The sequence below is a fragment of the Prunus avium genome, chromosome 1 (assembly GCF_965620075.1).
Source record: "Prunus avium chromosome 1, drPruAviu1.hap1.1, whole genome shotgun sequence".
Lineage (NCBI taxonomy): Eukaryota > Viridiplantae > Streptophyta > Magnoliopsida > Rosales > Rosaceae > Prunus > Prunus avium.
The window spans coordinates 38,166,351-38,178,752 of NC_142284.1; the positions used below are offsets into that span (position 1 = coordinate 38,166,351).

The 12,402-nt window shown below is 36.0% G+C and overlaps 1 pseudogene; it reads right to left on the minus strand.

Annotated features, from left to right (window-relative positions):
• Window positions 1-3,282: 3,282 nt before the first annotated feature.
• Window positions 3,283-4,873, minus strand: LOC110772676 (stemmadenine O-acetyltransferase pseudogene; annotated as a pseudogene).
• Between the last annotated feature and the right edge of the window lie 7,529 nt (window positions 4,874-12,402).

The window sequence follows — 12,402 nt, forward strand, 5'->3', positions numbered from 1 at the left end:
ATGGGAAAAATAGACCCAGCGTTGATACCAAATGACTAAAAACAATCCCCATAGAAACAACTTCAGATAACAAACACTCCCCATTACTCCTCTTGAGCCCGATGGTTGAGCAGCATTTACTCCCCCCACCGACTCTTCCGCCCCAGATCTACAAATGTTAGAGATCTACCTCTCAGCGTTTGGATTTCTTTCCAAAAAGATTGGTCTCCTTATAACTCTAGCCCTTTTCTTGTTTGACGAGCTTGCTCGGATTCCACAGACCAAATTTTAATTAGGAAATTTAAAGAATAGCTATTGTCCTAAAGAATAGCTAGAAGCTAGTAACAAAAATACATGATCAAATACAATTTCAACAGAATTCCATCCTAATTATTGGTGCATCTTAGAACATCTCCAAGGATCAAATGAGGTTTGCCTATTTTTTTGTCTCTTCCCTTGGAGATGCTCTTATAGTATCATTATTTGGTTTTCCTTTGAGTTCCCTCGTGTTCTTGTTAAATGGATAAAATTTAGCACGTTTCATGAGGAAAAACAATTCATTTACAAACACTCATTTACAAAAGAAAAAAGAAAAGTCAGCATAGTATTTTCTTTTCCCTTTCATTCTATTACTCTGTCCTATCCAGATAATCCCATCATAATTATTGGTACATTTTATATCATCACACTAATTTTATCTTTGCAATTCTCTACCACTAGTTGCTTCTGTTTAAGGGAACTACGCTACCCACACACACAACAACTTGCAAACAATCCGGGTTCCTGCCCCAAATCGCAACATACTCGTGGAAGACAGAGTCTTGGTCGTCGCCCATGCTGCGAACCCGAACATACTCTTTAGTTTCTGTATTGAGGTCGAACATGAACAGACGGCCTTCCTGGGAAACCATAAGAAGTAGCTTATCATGGTTGCTACCATTCCTGGAAAACCATAAGAAGTAGCTTATTATGGAAGAGGAGGGAGATGAAAGCTCTGGTTCTTTTAATCGTGCGTATAAATTGTTGAGGCGGGAATCTAGCAAAGTACAAGTGCAAAAATAAAAATAAAAACTTTGTAAGTCGAGCGATAAAATACGGACATCTAAAAAAGATTGCAAAAAAAAATATTAAAAAGAACTTTGTAAGTAGCAAGTGAATAATAAATTAAAAAAAGTCTCTTACATGTGCAGAAGTGCATTCAAAGAGGCAATAAAGACTTAAGGCCTTAAAAGTGAAACATTCAATAACCCTAAAAATGCCCTTGATTAAATAAGGTGATAAGAGACAATAAATTCATATAATGAAAGGTAATATGGTAACACAATTAACATTTAAATAAAATAATAAAAAACACAAAACCCCACGCCTCTTCCTCTTTTAAAATATTTGTTTTAATAATTAGTGCTAAATTTAGAAGAAGAAAAAAACACACATAAAATTGCACGCCTCTTCCTTTTTTAATATTTGTTTTAATAATTAGTGCTAAATTAGAACGAAAAAAAATAAATAAAATTGAAAAATATATATTAATTTTTTTCAAAGATAAAAAAAAGCCAATTGGAAACCCTCCACATTGAAATATGTTGAGTTGGACACCTAGGGCAAACTCATCAAGTTCAAATGGGAGGAACTTGTTGAGCTCATCACGAATTGGATTGTTGAGGAAATCAGAAAGTTTACACTTGACTTGTGCCTCAAGAAAGGGAATGCCCTCGTCACTACAATCTACAAAGTTTTCGTGTTCAAGAAAGGGTTAAGACCTCAGCTAAAGAGTTCTTAAGGTGGCTAGATATTTCGGTAATTTTGGGTTGTGTTCATAGAAGAGGAGCAGAGGGTTGTAGACTGGGGGAGCTAATTGGTCAAGGAAGGAAAATTGGTATAGTGGCGGAGATGATGAGGGGTTGGAAAAGATGGTTAAGGCCTAGTTTGGGATTGTTGTCATTTTTAAAAAAAGTTGCTTCTGCTATGCTTTGAAAATAATTAGCTGTAAAGTAAAGCAGCTCTATGTTTGGTAAACAATATTTTTAAAAGTGTTGTTAGTACAAAAAGCAGTGTCAAAACTGTTTGGTAAATTTTAATATAAAATTGTTGTAACTGTGAATAATGACTAAAATAGACATGATGTTGAAAGTGTTATGCACTAATCATGTGGTGGTAGTGGTGGTGATGGAGTGGAGGTGATGGTGGTGATGAAGGTGGAGTTGGTGGTTGTGGTAGTGGTGGTGGCGGGGATGGTAGTTGTGGAGGTGGTGGTGGTGGAGGTGGAGGTGGTGGTTGAGGTGGTGGAGGTGGAGGTGGAGGTGGTGGTTATGGTGGTGGCGGTGGAGGATGAGGTGGTGGTGGTGGCGGTGGTTGTGGAGGTAGTGAATGTGGTGGTACAAGTGGTGGAGTTGGATGTGGAAGTGGAGGTGGTGTCATTTTAAAAATGAATGATGGTATTTTGGGAATTAAAAAAATTCATTAAAGGTTCATCTCTGCTTCTTTTGAAAGCAGCTTTGAAAAGCAACCCATAGCCTGCTTTTAAAAGCTGCTATCAAAAGGCCACTGCTTGTAAAATAATCATGATATTTTATTTTTACCAAACACCTTAAACAGCTTAACTTTAAAATGAAGCGGGTTTTTGGCCAAAAAAAGCAATCTCAAACGGGGCCTAAATCTCCTTGGAGATCAATTCAACTTCAACCGTCTTTCTAATTTTCTCTGCTAATTGAAAACACACCACAAACAAATGATATCTTTGTTTTTTTTTTTTTCTTTTGGTAGATAAAGTAAGTATTTGTTTAATTTTCTAATAGCTTGAAAGATTAAAACATGAGATAATAATTGCACGTACCCTAATAACATAATATTTTTCTCTTAAATTGGACTGAAAAAGTAAATGTATACGTGGCGTCGCCTACAAAGAAAATAGAATAGTACGAGATTTATAATGATTTCAATTTGTTAATTAAGCATTTTCTTTCATCCCTTGTCAACAACAAATACTTTGCCACCCAATTAACCACAAGAGGGGAGAGAGCGGGGGACATGTTGTGTTTATGTTTCATTAGCTTTTCTCATTCATGTGGAGTTTGTTTTGGAAACTCGTGTAATATTAGGAGGAGACTTTGGAACGATGTGCTCGAGTGGACACCAGGGGCACCTCTATGTCCATCTCAATTGTGATGAATGAATCTTCATCATAAATGATTCCTATTATAATATACATTCGTAGAATTTGTGAATCACAACTAAAGTGAACATGAAGGTGCAACCCAATGTTTTAAACTTCGTATATACTAATATTCAAAGTGTAGGCCTTAATTGAGAAAATCTAAAAGATTAAAACTTGAAATTATAATTTTGTTACACATAACACAAACATATTAGTTAGATCGATAGGGAAATTTTGTAACACAAACATATAGTTACACACAGGGAAATTTATTTCCTTAGCTTAGCAAGTGCTCATCACCTTGTTTTTGTAATTTCTTGACATAGCCATTGTCTATATTGCCTATTGCTTATCGTACCACTGGTTTCACCACGCCGTGACCACATTCTTCATCGCCACCACCACTACTTGTAAGTACATGCCAGCAATTGCTCATCCTCTTGGAACTTGGCCATGTCTTCCTCCTTCAAATTAACCCATGCTTCAATCCCACCACCGGACTCGGTATCCATGAAGACAACCAAATTCTTAAACGTGAGGCTAGCGGACCCGACCCACACGGGTTTTCCCCACCCGAAGTCCGTTTCATAAAGCGGGAATCTGCACAAGCTAGTAAAGCTAAACGACACCACTTCACCTTTCTTAAACTCTGCTACTCGCTGCTTCAAAAAGTTCAAGTGTGTGTCGCCATCTCTCATCTTACTCATGTAATCACTGTCGATCTTCTTCAAGGCATCTCTCATTTGACCAACCAGCCCATAACACGTGTTCTCCCTCCCGTCAAACGACAGCGTCGCAATCGCAAACCGGCTCACGTTTCCAAAATAATACTCGGGAAGTGGTGGGTCCATCTTGGTCCGTAAGTTGACGGCGTGAAGCACTTTGTAAATTGTTTTCGGGTTGGGCTCTCCTTGGGTGGAAGCTATAAACCGGGCCCATATAAAAGATGACAGGGCCTCAATGCGGGTCGGGTATCTCTCATTGGAATTATTTTCTGTGTACTTTGACCTAAGAGAAGCAACCATAGAAGCACTAAAAACAAACCTTTTGGTCACAATGTTTTCTCTGGTGATCCCAGTGCTTGGTTCGAACCCAGACATGCTTCTGGGTGGGAAGAAGGTGGCCGTATCAAAATGTGGGGGGCTAATTGTACTGTTTTTGTTATCACAATCTCCACGAGCTATTGAGGCCCAGCTGTTTAGGAACATGATGAGTGACAAGGCATCGGCAATTTTGTGAGAAATGCAAATTCCAATCGCCATGCCACCACAGTCAAATATGTTGACTTGGACAGCAAGAACCAAGTCACCGACATTGTCTAGCTCATACGGGAGTAATTTGTTGAGTTGGTTTGGGTCGGGTTGGGATATCACGTCAGATAGCGAGCAGTTCACTTGGGTTTGGACATAATGGATACCTTGGTCGTTGCAATCGACGTAGGCATTGTCGATAACACGTCCGGCTAGCGGATAATATTGTGTCAAGGTCTCCGACAGGGATTGCTTAACCCGATCAGAATATATTTTGGCATCGTCACCACGACGACCATTATTGTTGGTGTAGAAAAGGATCATAGGCATGAAAATTGGGGTGGAGATTTGGTCAAGGAAAGAAAGTTCATGTTTACGGAGATGGGGTGGGGTTGGTGAAGAAGGCTTAATGCAATCTCTCTCAATAACTTGGATCCTCATCATCCTATAACAATATTGAGAATTAATGATGGTTTGAAGAAATGTGGCTCGGGATTGCGATATTTATATAGTGCTCCAATGGTGCCAATTAAGTCGGCGTACATCTTATCTTAATAAATAACGCGATACAAGCAATATGGACGTACGTGTTCACTTTTCTCGCCACTAGAATGAAAAGAACATAAGCCGAATCAAACGCGGTGCTAAGCTCTCTATCCCTAACTATGATGGCTCAGGCGGAGACTTTTGTTTGTGTGGTTAGCTCCTTTGAGCCGCTTTAGCAGACAAAAGATGGGGGTAGTCGTACGGAACTAGGATTTGGCCATCTTATATATGCTTCAAAGTTCACACTGACATTCTCTTTTGTTAGAGACTTATATAATTTTTGTAAACAAGAAGATTATAATTGAACACACTTGTAACTGGTAAATAGTGACGGACATATTAAGGCACAAGGAGGTGCACCTCCTCTCGCTGGAAAAATCATTGTAGGTGCTTCAAATTGCCCATTTGCTCAGCTGGTAATGGTGCACTCCAAGTGTAAATGTCTTTGTCCTTTTACTTTCATTTATTTTTATATTACTTCATTTACTTAAGTTTACAATGCAAATAAGGAAGTTACCCCCATTTGGATTCAAAGAAAAATACTAGAAAATCAAATTCCCACCAAATCAAAATATGAAAAATCAGTTTTAGTGCAAAATACGATTTAGGCTAAAAATGATGACTCATTAAATCAATATATACTTCATACTAAAATCCCATAAAATCATGTTTTCTTATTTGATGTGTAAGGAATAAAAGCCGCCAAAAATTATCTTGAGAATATGATTATTCCGAAAAACCATTTTTCATACTTAGTCAATATTTTTACATAAAACAATATTTCATGTATGATATGAATGCATGAAGGGACCTAAGGTCAATTTAGATAAAAAGTCTTAAATGTTTAATCTACAAAGAATTTTTAGCCTTTCAAAATTGCACCCCCGCTAAAAAGTTCTTGGGTCCGCCAATCCTTGTAAGTACACTTTAAGTCTGTTTAATTAGGAAGAGCAATGCTGATTTAGCTTTTCTTTACGTATACAGTCAACATACGAGTGTTATTATAATTGTCAACGCAATCTAGAAGATGTATGAACATATATATATATACTCACACTGGCAAGAAATTGAACACTAACTTACAAGCCTTGAGCTAGCGCCCATATTCATTGACCAAGTCACCCAGAAATATTATATTCAACGACCCAAAAATTTAGGATTCAGATGGAGAATAATAAAAATATGTCTTATATATATCCTCCTTAAATTGCTAGTCTCCATCATCTTATGCAAAACTCTCCTCGCTGGACCTCAGCCGATGATGTTTGTATGATAACACGGTGACGTTATTCTTTCGATTCCTGGGATTTTTTTATGTTTTTAATTAGGGAATTGATTTTTCCACTCCTCTTTTGTTCAATTACACTCTCTTTGTTGGAAATTGTATGTTCTCACTTTTCTTTTCTTTTTTTAGAAAAAGGGGGTTTAAAAACCCAAGAAAAAGACAACAAACAACTAAACAATATTAATTAGTAACCCGTAGTGAGTCATCCATCAACAGAGGCCTAAGCCAATCCATAATTTCCTCAATAAACCAGCAACCCAGGTCACTGTCGTGGCTCCAAGCAGCCAAACTATTAGCAACAACGTTCTTCTGTCTGTAAATGTGTTGAAGTTTACTTCTTGGAAATTGTATGTTCTCACTTTTCTTTTGTTCACTTGCACTCTCTAGTTTGTTATAGTAAAAAGTATTAAAATAAAATAAAAGGGAGTGTAAGTGGACAAAATGGAAGTGGAAAAATCAGTACCCTTTAAATATCATATGTTCAAATCCTCAGAGAGAGAGAGAGAGAGAGAGAGAGAGAGAGAGAGTTCACATAAATTGGACAATTAAGAGTGTAAATGTATAGCAAAGAACCCACTAGTGTTGTGGTTTGGAGTATTTATTCCCTTAGGCAAGATCCTGGGTTTGAGTCCTAGTATTCGTGTAGTGTGTGTGAGAGTTTAGTATATTACCACTCCTCTCCATAGGAAAGGTCCTTTAAAAAAAATAAAATTTATGTGTATTGAAATATAGATATGAGACCTGTTTTTCCTTTTTGAGGAGAACATATAAGAGGAAATCTTTTCTTGTATTTCTTATAGGAAAAAATTTCCTCCACAAGTCATGGTTGAAAATGATTAATTTGACAATTCTTGGCTAATTATTATGCCCAAGATTTCCTCCAAATGCGAAGATCAAATTTCGACTTTAACATATAATAATTCACGTTTTAACAAGTGGTATTGAACCTAATTAATTCGAAAATCAGGTCCCATCGCATTGATCAATTTTATTTTTTTGGTTTTGGCAAGAATTTGATTGCATTTCAAACCTAATTAAAAGTTAAAACGTGTAGAGAATATTATGTTCTTGCTGGAAATGATCACAGACAGAACTAGTGATGACTTTTGTAGATTTTTTGTCCGGCCACTCATCAGAAACTCGGAAATCAGTCACTTGGAAATCACACTGACTTTTTTAGACTTTCAATGTGTAATTTGAGGCTTAAATATCATTCTAATTTAAGCATGCATATGCATCCATTTCCAAACAGATCTCTCTATTTTATTTTTATTTTATTTAAGAAAGCTCAGGTGCACTCATCATTCATCCTTCCACTCCAAATTTCTCTTCTCAAAATCATTAACAAAACTTATGTTAAGCTCCTCAACATCAGTTATCAATTCTATGTATCCATGCTACTTTTCTTTTGTAGGCCTCTATAATTCCTTCCCTTACATCTGGCAAATATAGAGGAAAAAAAAGCGTACACACGAGGAAAAAAAAGCGTACACACGATCCTCTCTAGAGATTCTATATAATTTTAGAATAGATAATTAATTAATGGGCTAGCTATCTATCGTGCCGACATGGGTTTAAGACGACATAATCATATTTTCATTTGTCGACATGATATCATGTTAGAATGTGAGTATTCAATCCAAAATCAATTGATAATGGTTGAAAATGTCCAATATATTTAAGCTCCTTATATTAGGTTTTCCATCTCCAATGTGGGACTCAACAACCTTCAACCTCACCCTAATTATTCCCCATACTTTACTCTTAAAACTAATTAATCAGTTATATCTATATTTCTCTTAAAATTTCTACCAAACTTTGCGGTGACAAAGGTCTTTGGAAGAACCACACCTATGCACGTATATATGCAATTAAGTATGCTCTAAATTACTAATTAATTATTATTAACACCGATAATCCTTGTTTTTTTTTTCTCCTACATCACCAACAAGATTTTTATATATGATCGATCCCTCAGAATTGATGTTAGCTAGTTAAATGTGGGAAAACTAATATAAAAAGAGAGCAAACACATAAATTAGTATGAGTTCATGCATGACGTACGATTGACAAAGATCAATTATTGAAAATATACTCAAATAAATAATTAATTAAATAAGGGCCATGCCTAGTAAACCAACTATATTTTCAAGCTTGGATTAATGTCCATTTTGAAAACTTGCATGGATATATATGCATATGGCCATAATTGACATTAACACATTTGAAAAAATTTCATCTCTTTTAAAGCACTTAAATTAGGGTTTGCGTTATTGATAGATATTTCTAGCTGATTGATTAGGGCAGCATTCAATTTTAGTTGTTAATGGTTTCATCACCAACTAGCAGTATTAGGTTAGACATTAACACAGTTGAAAATTTTCCATCTCTTTTAAAGCACTTAAAAAATTGATAGGTATTTCTAGCTAGCTATAGCTGATTGATTAAAGGCAGCATTCAATTTAGTTGTTAAAGAGGTTTTATCACCAACTACTAAAGTCACTTTGCAAATGTGATCAATTTGTGGTTTGCATGAAGCAATATCTTTCCTATATCTAACACAGTACTCAATCAACTATACAGCTATAAGATTAGTGGTATTTTTCTTCTCGCTATTAGATTAATGGTATTTCTCTACCTCTTGTCGAGAGAGATTCCAAATTTGAATATACATTTTTCGTATATTGATTAAAAATATAAAAGTAAAAGCTTTATATCAAATACTATTGCACTTATAAAGACCCAACCACCTAGGTGAGAAAAATTTATTTATATATAACTTATTAATATAATCTATAATTTTGCTATTGTTGTGATGAGGGATTTCGAGTCTCTGCATTTAGAATTGGTGGATTTCGATGCATCCAAACTATACAAAAGATCATAACATATTATAAAAGCAGTAAATCACCACTTCTAAATACAGACGCTCACGATTTTGTGAGGAAATATCTAGATGATAGAACTGGATTAATGATTAAAACCAGATGATTACCAAAGCATAAGTGGTAGGACAGTAGTAACGAAAGCAACGGCAAGCTAACTCCAAAGTCCAAATCCAAACAAGCAATACCTACATGCGAAAAGCACTGAAAGATACATTAGAAAATATACCCAAAAAGTTTAAACTTAGCAGTCAAGTCTTTGCTTTTACAAGGATAATTGCATAATATATATACTTATTGAAGCGTTATAGATTTAATGTATCCATTGACACAAAGTTAAAGTATTAGTCTTTAGAATATTTGGTCAAAGGCTTCATCGCATAGTTAATTACTAATGTAATCAACCAGTCTTACTCAATTTGTTTGTTGTGTATGTCACAGTGTGTGTGAGAGAGAGTGTGTGTAAATATATAGTGTATTAGTGTACATATATATAGAGTTATTTTTGCGAATGTCATTGTAAATAAAGAGGAAAGCAGAGAGGGATATAGTAGAAAATACATGGTGTCCACATAATAATAACGTCCAGATATTTGTTTTTCAATTATCCAAACCATCTATTTTTTAGGTTTTCATTCATAAATCATCCTTATAAAAAATTAGACAAATCAGAAACCGTTTAGACATCCAATTGTGTCCTACAAAATCAATAAACATAGAAAGTACTAACATTTCAATAATTTAATTAAGTGGTTAAATGATATTGGATTTAAGTGATTTTTTACATAGATGATCTTCAAACGAATATCTACAAAATAGACGATTTGGACTAATAAAATACAATGTATGGTGGGCTCTACAAGGGTGTCCCTCAAATAAGCTTATTTAAGGAATCGAAACTCAATATATATATATATATGATGCAAGCAAGCAATCCGAAGTATGTTTCGATTAAAAAATAACTAATTATTGCAATGAGTTTAGGGGAATCGATCGGATTGAACTCACTGTTGAGCTGGTCCTCATATACAAAGTGACATATGTGATGACCCAATAACCCAATATCTAAACTTTTAAAACATGGTCTTTTATCATTTATCTTCTTCTTCTTCTTTTGTTAGTACTGTTGATCCAATTAAGATCGCTGAGTCGAAATTTTGGACAAACTTCAAAAGAAATGTGAACACACAATGACCCAAACAGACCTTCGCCATATTCCAATTCTGAGACCGACATGAAAATGATACATGTTGCTTACATATAATGTACTGTTCACGCAATATTCCAGACAGACCTTCGCACTATTCCAATTCTGAGACCGACATGAAAATGATAAGGTACCCATCTAGTCTCTAGACGGTGTCTTCCCTTACATTTGTCGCTTACATATAATGTGTATGCTACATGTGTTGTCTATATTTTCAGCTCCATTGTTAGCCATTGACCAAGACAACACACCATTATGGATATGCATGTGCCATAATTGACTTTAACACAGTTGAAAATATATACTTGTTGAAGCGTTATAGATTTAGTGTATATACTGACATAAAGTTAAAGTATTGGTCTTTAGAATATTTGGATTAATTAATTAAGAGCCATGCCTAGTAAACCAACTATATTTTCAAGCTTGGATTAATGTCTAGATACATATCCATTCTGAAAATAATGTTGAACTTATCTTACGGCTTAGATTGTTCACGCAAACTTGCATGGATATATATGCATGGGCCATAATTGACATTTACACATTTGAAAATTTTCCATCTCTTTTAAAGCACTTAAATTAGGGTTTGTGTTATTGATAGATATTTCTAGCTGATTGATTAGGGCAGCATTCAATTTAGTTGTCAATGGTTTTATCACATTTGAAAATTTTCCATCTCTTTTAAAGAACTTAAATTAGGGTTTGCGTTATTGATAGATATTTCTAGCTGATTGATTAAAGGCAACATTCAATTTAGTTGTGTTGGTCCTTTTTTCAATCAAATGCTCTTCTTGCTGGACACGGGGGTCGGCTTGCTCGGACGAGTGGGGAGATTGTTGGACCGACACCAATGCCCCGATTGGATCTTCTTGGCTCACGGAGAGGGTTCTCTCAACGTTTTGACAAAATTGAAAGTTGAATCAGGTTGACAGGATCGAGCGGGTATCGGGTTGGGCCTAGCTCCTTGATTCCTTCCGATCCTGATCCGGCTATCTGCTTCGTAGGCATGCCACTATTGGGTATGAAACCAGCCCAATAAACCTGGTATGAGGGAGTGTAGTGAGGTGATTTTGTGATGTTTGAGCTCTTTTTCTGGACTTCTGCTCAAGCCATTGTGTTCCAAGGGAGGGTATTGGCCTGGATTAGTTCTTTTCTATGCCTCAATCAAGAGGACTTCAATATTCTTCCATTCGTGTATATCAATCTTGACAGGTACGAGCAATACCTAATCAAGCAAGGGGAAAAACCAAGGTTGCGGTTAATAATACCCTGTCTGGGTTTAGAAGCCTGGTTTGAATTCAAACAACCCCCATACTGGGCCAACAGTCGATTCGGGCCCAATAATGTAGTTTTCGGGCCCAATCAGCTTACCATCCCTTAGGTCAATACAACCCTATTCGAGCCGAGACCTTCTCTCGGGTCCGAATAAGCTTGAAAAATACAGAAACGGGGAATTAACTAAACATTTATCACATGCACATATAAAAGCAATTAAATGAGGAAAGCAAGATGAAACAGTTAGAACAAATTCTGCAATCCCTGTTTTATCTGATTCTTAACTTGACAGTAAAAGAAAGGCAAGAGTTCTTGTTCATATATATATGATTAGCTCAAACTATAAAATACAGAACGATGAAGGGCTGAAGATTTCCCTATCCAGTCAAATAAGTACATGAATTCAAAATGGTCGTTTTTAAAAGAAAATCATACCATGAAGATGGCAGAGCGACAAAAAGATAAGCGTAGGAGTGGTCAACTGGTTATCTGGAAATCAGGCAGGTTGAGTTGAAAAGATCTTGAGTTCTTCAAGTATTTTTCGAGACGTTGCGTCTGGTTTGGAGAGAGAGTCCCCTTCTTCTGTGGCGGAGGCTCTTTATTTATAGACAAGGAGAGAGTTTCAAATGATGAAGACTGGAAGAGGATATTCGGCTGCTGTCCAAAGTCAGCTGTTGGTTCGATGATCTGAACTGGTTCATAGTAGGGATGACGAAACGTTTCTGACAAAGACTACTGGTTCTTCGGGATAATCCTCTTATTTGAGTCCTTTGTACTCGAAAATCTGGTAGGCAACTTGGTCCTTCTCTGGTTTTGGTGGC